The following is a 9,840-nucleotide window of genomic DNA, read 5'->3' as shown; positions in this document are numbered from 1 at the left end:
ATCATTTTAAGGAAAAGTCCATTTATCCCTATACTTTCTAGCATTTTTAGTAGAAATTAATGTTGTACTTTATTAAATGCTTTTTCCGCATCTATTGATATTGTCATAAGATTTCTATTGCTTTTATTATTCATACAATCAATTATATTAACAGTTTTCCTTACTTTAAACCATCCTTGAGTCCTCGGTATGAACCCCACTTGGTCATGATGTATAATCTTTGTAATGTAATACTTTAGCTAGTATATTATTTAGGATTTTTGCATCCATTTTCATTAATGAAATAGATCTATAATTTTCTTTCTCAGTTTTTATTTTCCTGGTTTAAGTATGAGTATCATATTTGTTTCATAAAAGGGGTTTGGTAGGACCCTTTCTTTGTGTGTTATTCCAAATAATTTATTTAATATTGGAATTAATTGGTCTTTAAATGTTTGATAAAATTCACTTGTAAATAAATCTGGTCCTGGTGCTTTTTTCTGAGAATGCTCATTTATGGCATATTCAATTTCTTTTTCTAAAATAGGACTATTTAGATATTCTATTTCCTCTTCTACTAATCTGGGCAGCTTGTATTTTTCCATTTTGCTTACTGGCATATAATAGAGTAAAATAACTCCTTATAGCAGCTTTAATTTCATCTTCTTTACTGTATATTCACTCTTTTTATTTTTGATATTAGTAACTTGCTTTTCTTCTCTCTCTTTTTTAATCATATTAACCAACATTTTATCTCTTTTGTTGATTTTTTATAATACCAACTCTAGTTTCATTTATTAATTCAATCATTTTCTTGCACTCAATTGTATTAATTTATCCTTAATTTTTAGGACTTCCTTTATTTTTGGCATGGCAGGGGTTGTTTTCATTGTTGTACTGAGGTCACTCTTGGGGCACAGAGGAAGAAAGGTTTGCTAGTGGCTTGGACTGAAAAAAGCAGTCTGGAGAATAAAGAGAGTGAGTGTACTATACCAGGTATCATAAGAAGTACAGAGAAGGAAGAGTGAATTAAAAGGTAGCTAACATGGGGCAGCTAGGTGGCACAGTGGATAGAGCACTGGTTCTGGAATCAGGAGGACCTGAGTTCAAATATGGTCTCTGATACTCACTAGCTGTGTGATCCTGAGCAAGTTACTTAGCCCGATTGCCTCAAAAAAAGGAGCTAGTATGAATGCCTCCATTTAATATGATGAAATTTGATAGAGTTAAAAAGTAAAGTCTTTCATTTAGGTTTAAAGGCCCAACTTCACACAGAAAGGATGATTGAATTGTGCCTAGATGTGTGGTTTTTAGTGCACAGCAACTCTGAGGGCTTCTAGTCCAAGCCCCTCAGTTTACAGATGAAGAAATATTAGCCTGTGACCTCAGGAACAGTGTCATGCAATCTTAGGTTGCATTTAAAAAATAAAAATGTCCATAATGAGAAAGTTAATCATTCCACTGCTCTGGTTAGGCTACATTTGAAGTATTAAGTTCTGTTCTGCATACCACATTGAGAAGTTGAGCAACAAGATAGAGGATCAGACACTTTCTCTGATTCCCATGAACTCTCAAACCTCTCCAAAATGTGAACTAAGCACCAAAGATAAAGCAAATTCAGCTGTCTGCATGGACTAGGACACCCAGAATCCAAAAGAAGGTAGAAAAAAAAAAGAACTGATACCTACTCTGAGCTCACGTGGGACCCTTCCCCCACTACCAACAGCAAGGCCGCTCTAATTGATCCAAGGGCCAACACATGGGCTTACAACAAAATCCAAATTCATAGTCCAGCCCCACGCCTCCCTCTTTCCAGTGCTATGGAGACCCTGGCTCCAGGCTGCAGAGGGTTGCTTGGACTATAACAGACAGCCAGTGTGACAGCAGCCCCTCAGGAGCAGAACCCTGCTTGGGGCCTTGACAAAGTCAGGGGAAAATAAGGGGGCAGGGGGAGAAGACCAAAATTAACAAAGATCTCTGGAAGAAGAAAAGTTGAGAACCTTGAACATAGGCAGATAAATTAAGAGGGAAAACATGAACAGCAGAAGGAAATATGACCTCCAGGTTTAGTAAATGAGCTCAAGCATCTATGAAGAAATACAGCAAAAGAAAGGAAAATGACTCAATACTTGACAATATAGAGGAACCTGTGGACTGTAATGGGAAGATGGAATTACAACATGAATTTCTTAAATTGTTCAAAAGTGAAATGAGAATTATGAGAGCAGAATTTATGGCCTGCACAGCAAAAACAATGAGCAGAATAGAAAAATTTGGATCTACAATGTGGAGCCTCACCAAAGAAACAGAAGAGAGAACTATAGATTGGAAATGCAAATATACAAAAATAAAGGACAATTTAGGAGAAGAGAAGCAAAAAACAATAAAATTCAAAGAAAATCTGTTTCCCATGCAAGAAAAACATAGCCATCACAGACACGATGCTTAGAGACAACTTAAGGGTTGTACATCTCCCAGAAGAATATGCCAGGTCAAGAAAACCTTAACACAGTAATGCAGGAAGTAATATATGAGAACTGCCCAGAGCTTCTGAACATAGAAAATTAAATACAAATTGAAAGAATTTACAGATTTCCTCCAGAAAACAACCATGGCTGTACACTCCAAAACACATAGTGGTTAAATAGAATGACTCAATGGAGAAACCAGTTTTGCAAGCGATCCAGAAAAAAACCTTCAAATACAAAGGAAAGGAAATTCAAGACTATTCTGGACCGTCCAGAAAATACAGGAAGGAATTGAATAAGTTATTTTGAAGAGCAGTGGAGCTCAGGATGCAGCTAAAGATTACCTACTCTACAAATCTGAACTTACCTATAAATGAAAATGAAGAAAGCGGTTTGATTAAAAAAAGAGGCATTTGAAACATTCTTAGAAAGAAAAGAAGAACTAAAATGATTATTTGTTTTTTGAACATCCCAAACAACAGAAATGCAGGAGGATCGAATAAATGCTGCAGCCAAGACAGCAAAGGAAACAGAATGAGAACAGATATATTAATAAAAGACTTCTTTCTAAAGGTACACAATGAGACAGGGATGATGGAGGTAACAGCAAAGAGGCAGGCCTGGGGCATTATGGACAGAACCTGATGATACCCTGTCTTCTGATGAATCAATGTTTTTTTGTGGGACCACAAAACAATGTGGGAGGGTTCATGAAAATGGGGAAGAGGAGCAGGGAGAAATGTTTGATTTTCCAGGTCAAATCAAGGGCTAGCAATGAGGGGAAGGTGACCCTTGTGGTCTCATTAAGAGAAGAGCCAGCAGAGAGTGGGTGAGGTGGAGGGAGGAAGGATTAAGTAGAGGGAAGGAAAGGACGCTTTCCTTTGGTGATGAGAGGGGGATTCCACTGATGAATGCTCCTATGGGTAAAGAGAGATGGTCTGTGAAAAAAGATGGAGACTGTGCACTAGGTGTGGTATGAAGGATTTGGTGCTTGAGAAGTCTATTCTTCCTACCTCTAGGAAGGGGGTGGGATTGGAAATCCTAAAGGCAATTGGTACCTGGGAGAGCAGGAAGATGTGGATAAAATTTTTAGGCAAGTGGTGGTGGTGGTGGTGGTGGGGGAAATGGTAACCAGGCTGCAACTGCAGTCATGAAGGTGGTGGGCAAGGGGTCCCAACACGGGACAATGTCTTCTCTGACACCTGCAGTTGACATTGTTCTTAGAGGGAGGCACCATGGGAAAAAGGAATCAGTGAGGAAAGCTCTACAAGGCAGTGGGAGAAACTGCCTAGAGGAGAGAGCCTGGAATGAAGACCTTGGAAGTTTTGATTGCTGAAGGAATACAGAGAACAAGGAGAAACTAGATAATTAGAGGCATCAGCAATGGGAGAATGACTGTCTTGTTTAGACAAAGAGAATGGCTAATGAAGAGGGTAAGTGAAATCTTCTTTTGGAAAGGGGCATAAAAATGAAATTTAAAAAATTAATGAATAGCCTAGTTGAAAGGGAGCAGAACAACAGGGAATTTACTTGACTCACAGAGGGGAAAAGGGAGTGAAGGATTCTATAACCAGATAGAGTCAGACTAGAAAAAGGAAGTAATAAGCAAAACCCCAAAGGGAAAGGGGTAGTAAATGAGAGGAAAGGATCAAGAGTGAAGGGAAGACTGTGAGAGGGAACAGTGCCACTTTAGTAAAGATTAAGGTAAAGTAACTGAAGGAAAGCTAGGTGGAGCAGTGCTAGACCTGGGGGCAGGAAGATTTGTTTCCATCTGGCCTCAGACAATAGCTGTGTGACTCTGGGCAAGTCACTTAACCCTGTTTGCCTAAATTCCTCATTTGTAAAGTGAGCTGTAGAAGAAAATGACAAACCACTGCAATATTTTTGTCAAGAAAACCCCCTAAATGGGGAAGGGGGGGAAGTCCTGAAGAGTCCGACATGACTGAAACAATTGAATAACAACAAAAGTAACTGAAGTGCAAAAGCATAACTTAAAAAAAATAAAATAAAATTAGATGGAGGAAAATACAAACCTACTTCACACAAGTTGAATGGATTAAGTAGTATAATACAATGAAAAATAATGAGGGGGTCCGAGAGAGGGCGGGCGCTGCGGGTCGCGGGCAGGACGGCGGAGCCTTGCCGGCCTCGGTGGCGTCCGTGATATCGCGCTTCCTGGAGCAGTGCCCGAGCACCACGCCGCAGCGCCTGAAGCTCCTGGCCGCCTATCTGCTCTCCATCCTGCTGACCGGAGCGCTGCAGTTCGTGTACCGTCTCCTCGTGGGGACCCTCCCCTTCAACTCCTTCCTTTGCGGCTTCATCTCCCGTGTGGGAAGCTTCAAAGCCTGGCGGTCTGTCTGAGGATACAAATCAACCCTCAGAACAAGGGAGATTTCCGGGGCATCTCTCCAGAACGAGCTTTTGCTGACTCTTCCCCTTTGCTAGCACGATCCTGCACCTTGTTGTCTTGAATTCTGTTGGTTGAATCCTTCCCATTCACCGATGCAAGGAGAAATAAAGAACAACGTTTTCACTTCGTAGTTTCTCGATAGAAATGACATCACTTGAGGACAAACAGATTTTTATACTTCACACTTAAAACTTATTGCAGACATCACTTTATTTTGAAGTTCGAGGTGGGAAATACAGGGAAGATTCTGTGCCTTTCTTCCTCTGAGAAGTATTTTGTAATGAGCATTTAACACGACCTCTGCCATCCCCTCGCTGTAATAACCTGTTTGCCTTCCAAATAAAGTGCTTCTTATTAGTCCTCAAAAAAAATAGTGAGAAATTCGATAAGAAAACAAAACCCTACAATCTGTTGCTTATAAGAAATATATTTAGAAAACAAAGGCATACACACATGCACACATGCACACACACAAACTGAGGTGATGGGGAAAAAAATTACTATATATCAAGTGAATCCAAAAAAAGCAAGAGTTGCAATCATACTATTTGACAAAACAAAAATAAACGTTAAAAAAAAGAATACATAAGGAAACTACATAATGCTGAATGGAACCATAGACAGCAACTGACTCTTTTAGTGCCTTAACATAGTTGGGAGAACGGGAAAGGGCAGCAATTGACGTCTCTGGAAAGATTAGAGTTCTGGTGTCATGACAGTTTTACTGGTTCAATCAACTTGGGGGAGAACTTAAGTGGTCATATCTTCTGACCTGCTCCTGAATAAGAATGCCCTCTATAACACCTCTCGTAATTACTAATTCATCTTGTCAGATGACCTCCAGTGAAAAGAAGCTAATTTTTCAAGAAACCCATTGCACTTTTGGACCTCTCTGGTTGTTAGGACTATTTTCCTTACATCAAGGCTGATTCTGCTTTTCTACAGTTTCCATCCATTCATTGCTTCTCATTTTGACCTCTGATGCCTGACAAAATACATTTAGTCATTCTTTCATAAGCTAACCTTTCAAATATTTGAAGAGAGCTCTCATAGCACATCCTTTTTTCTACCCATTCCTTTATTTCCAGTATTTATGGAAAAGCTTCTAGTGTACCCTCATTACATATGGTACTTGATTTTGGTTTCAGGTAGTTCTTTTTTTTATATTACAATCGGTCCCTCTATGGCTGTATTTTGTAGCGGTTTTAGCCTAGAATTTGTTTTTTTTTTTAAAAAGCCTTCATCAAAGGCTTTTTTTGCATCTATTAAAATGATCATGTGGCTTTTGGATATTTTGGTTTTTAATGTGATCAATTATGTTAATTGTAATGTTCAACCATCCTTCCATCTTCAGCATTAATCTCATTTGTTTAGAGTGAATAATTTCTTGGGCAGATTTTGTTTAAAATTTTTGAGTCAATGCTCATTAATTATATAGACATATAGTTTTCTTTCTGTGTTTTATCTTTACCACATTTAGGTATTAGGACTATATTTGGCTTATAAAAGAATTGTTGGCAATAATATCTCTTTGTCTGTTGCCCTATAAATCAGGTGGGCACTGGTGAGTAAGTGGGGAATAGGAATGCACAAGAGGGATGTGCATGTGTGCTTAGCTTGATCAGCCCCCACCAATGCTTGGGAGGAAACCCATTCTGGGATTTGGGTAATGCAGAGAGGAATGCATGTACCCACCTCAACGGGTCCCCATTGAGGCTTGGGGGGGATTTAGGGGAGTGCATAAGCTGGAATGCTGTGTGTGCTTTGATTGGCTCACACAATCAAGGCATAGGGGTTATGGCGCCCCCTTCTTGCCAAGCCCTGCATTTTCCTTCTCATTCTGAAGTATGGGCACAGATTGTTTTCTGAAAGTTGGATAGAACTCCCTGTGCATCCATCGGGATCAGGAGATATTTTTCCTTGGGTGGTTCCTTTACAGCTAGATTAACTCCCTTTTCTGAGATTGGGTTACTTAAGATCTCTATTTGGCCTTCTGATAGTTTGGATATTTTGCAGTTTGGAAGGTATTCTTTTTTATGTTCTCAGCTTTGTTTGCGTGTAAGTACACAACATGCTCTGATTATTCTTTTTTATTTCTTCTGATTTTGTTGTGATTTCACCTTGCTCACTTATTTTATTGATTTTATTTTCTGCTCCCTTCTTTTTAATCAGATTTTTAAATTATCATTCTTATTAGTCTTTTCAAAGAAAGATCTTCAAGTCATACAACACTGTCATGCTACAGGCAGGATAGCCCTTGTAACACATGACGCTTCACCACACATAAAATCTTCCATTTGTTTTTCAAAGCCCTTCATAACTTGCCAACCTTCATCCTTTCCTGTCTTCTCTCCTTTGTTCCTTGCACAGGACACTCCGTTTTCTGACATTGGGAATTTTCATTGTTCCCTATGCCTGGAATTCTCTCACTCCTTATTTCCACCTCCTGACCTCAATGGCTTCCTTCATTTCCTACCTACAAGAAGACTTTCCCAATTCATCTAATGCCTTCCCTCTGTTGTTTATCTCCAATTCATCCTGTATATATCTTGTTTGTATTAAGTTGTTTGCATAGCGTAACCCCTATTAGACACTGTGAAATCCTTGAGACTAGGATCTGTTTTGTTTTGTTTTGTTGCCTTTCTCTCTATGCGTAGAGCTTATCGTGTGGGCAGTTATGTGGCATAATGGATTGAGTGCCAGGCTTGGAGGCAGAAGAGTTATCTTCCTGAGTCCAAATCCAGCCTCAGACACTTCCTAGCTGTGTGGCCCTGGGCAAATCACTTAACCCTATTTATCTCAGTTTCCTCAACTGCAAAAATGAGCTGGAGAAGGAAACAGCAAACCACTCCAGTATTTTTGCCAAGAAAACCCCAAATAGGAAGAGCTGGATATAACTAAACAATAAACTGAACATAATGCCTCAGTCCATATTTATTCATTTGCTTAAGACTCCACTGAAGAAAAGTTCACAATATGTAACAATAGCTCTGAACTGGGAAGAATGGTTAAACAGAAAAGGCTATGCCTCTCACCTGCCTGCAAAGTTACACCTCAGAGCTGTGGCCTGAGAGTCAAAGAGCAGAGGTTTCTGCCAATCTTAGCCTAAGGGTCTGTGCCCTTTCTTAGAAAGAACAATAGTATTCCATATGAAAAGGGCCCTATCATATCACAGCAGAAAGAGGACTGTAACATCTAGCCTAGCCAATGGTTGGAAGTCATGGAGGGTGCAGCTTCCCATTGGACCAGGGAGTTCAGAGGATTGACCTTCCTAGGAGGAACCACCTGGTGAGGAGCCAGCCCAGTACAAATCATCTGTTAAAAGGGAAAATCTTTGTTTGGGCTTTTGCCCGGATTAATGAGGCAAAACTCAGAACTAGAAAATTAAAAACAGTTTATTTTTTAAAAAGTAAAAATTGAAAACATCTTGATGGGATGGCCTAAGGAGAGTACCAGCCCCAAATTCCAGATGGAGGATACTTTTCTTAATGGCTTCTGTAATAAGAGGGGACAAATATGATAGGTGCGTGCCACCAAAAGATGATGGGCCGTTGTGTCTAATCTCCCCATTGCTGAAGTTTAGGGAAAAAGATTAGATATAAAGGAGAATGGGATCAGAGGATCATGTAAAGCAAATGCTAACTAATAGGTAGGGAATGGGATTAAAAGTACATGCAGCCTGCAGACTATGGCCTCCCTCAATTGACTATAACTACCTAGAAACAAGCCAGACTGGAAACAGGGAGGGTCATCGCATAAATTTCAATAGACCACCTGGCCAAACCTGGAAGAGGCTATGGTCAATGAGAAGATAGACTGGTGGCCAATCCATGGCAGGATTCATGCTTGGTGAGGAGCTAATCCAGAAGACAAGTCATCATAGCCAGAAAATGACTCCTTATCAAATTTCCACATGGTCTCTTGAACTCAAAGGAAGTAGGGAATGTCTGTGCATGTTCAAAGGATAGGCCTCTCCCATTGGCCAGTTCACCCATATTACATTACATATGCATGGTTAGCACATATAAGTTCTGGGGAGCCTTATCCCATCTCATCTTTACTGGAACATTAGGTCTCACAGGACAAGGCTACATCCCTCTCAGGGGAGAGCTCTGATGAACTGTGGGTATCTTTGCCATGTCAATGACAAGCCCCCATTCAAATATAATCTCCCTCAAATTACAGTTATCTCTCTTTTATCATCAATACCACTCCAGTTTCATTGAAACAATGAATGTCAATTCGCTTGACAAAGGCATAGCTACTGGGATGACCGAGCAAGAACAGAAGTAGAAGTATTTGCCCCTAACAACCAAGGGTACATTCTCCCCATGCCACCTTGGTCCCTGGGGAGAGAGGACTCCAACTTAAAGCAGTTTCTACATAGCATTCATGCCTCCAAGTTTGCTCCCCAAATCAGCATAACAGATGGACAAATCATGTCATTCTCTATTGGCTGCCTTGGGTCCACTTCTCAGCTGGTTCAAATAGACCATTCAGTACCTCATAGGGCTCAGCTGTCAGCAAAACCTGGTATGGAGCTCAGCTCCTGGAAGTCTGGTGGTTCACTCAACAGAGACAGGAAACAGCCATCCGCTATTTGTTCTATCAAAACTCATTGGGACTGTAAGACAAGTAACAATACAGGAGGCACTGGAGTTTTTTAGCTCCCAACCTGTAACAAATTCATTCTTGATCTGGTCAGACAAGAAGACAGGAAGACAGCTTTGAAGGGGTTAAACAAGCTTACTTTATTCTAGTCTAGTCTTCTCAAGAGGGCTGCTGATAATGGGAGCTCCATCTTCTACATTCCCTAATCACCCTTCTTATGGGGCCTGGCAAAAGGGGCGCCATAACCCCTATGCCTTGATGGGGGCCAATCAAGGCACACACAGCATTCCGGCTTGTGCACTCCCCTAAATCTCCCAAGCCTCAATGGGGGCCAGTTGAGGCAGGTATATGCATTCCTCTATGCATTACCCA

At 40.4% G+C, this 9,840-nt stretch overlaps 1 pseudogene; it reads left to right on the top strand.

The window, feature by feature from the left end:
* Positions 1-2,027: 2,027 nt before the first annotated feature.
* LOC144457839 (dolichyl-diphosphooligosaccharide--protein glycosyltransferase subunit DAD1 pseudogene) lies at positions 2,028-5,256 on the top strand (annotated as a pseudogene).
* The last annotated feature ends 4,584 nt before the right edge of the window (positions 5,257-9,840 follow it).

Source organism: Phascolarctos cinereus, unplaced genomic scaffold (assembly GCF_003287225.1).
Source record: "Phascolarctos cinereus isolate Bilbo 61053 unplaced genomic scaffold, phaCin_HiC Scaffold_5;HRSCAF=322, whole genome shotgun sequence".
Taxonomy (NCBI): domain Eukaryota; kingdom Metazoa; phylum Chordata; class Mammalia; order Diprotodontia; family Phascolarctidae; genus Phascolarctos; species Phascolarctos cinereus.
The sequence above is the reverse complement of the archived record's forward strand: the minus strand, read 5'-3'. Positions and strand labels throughout refer to the sequence as shown.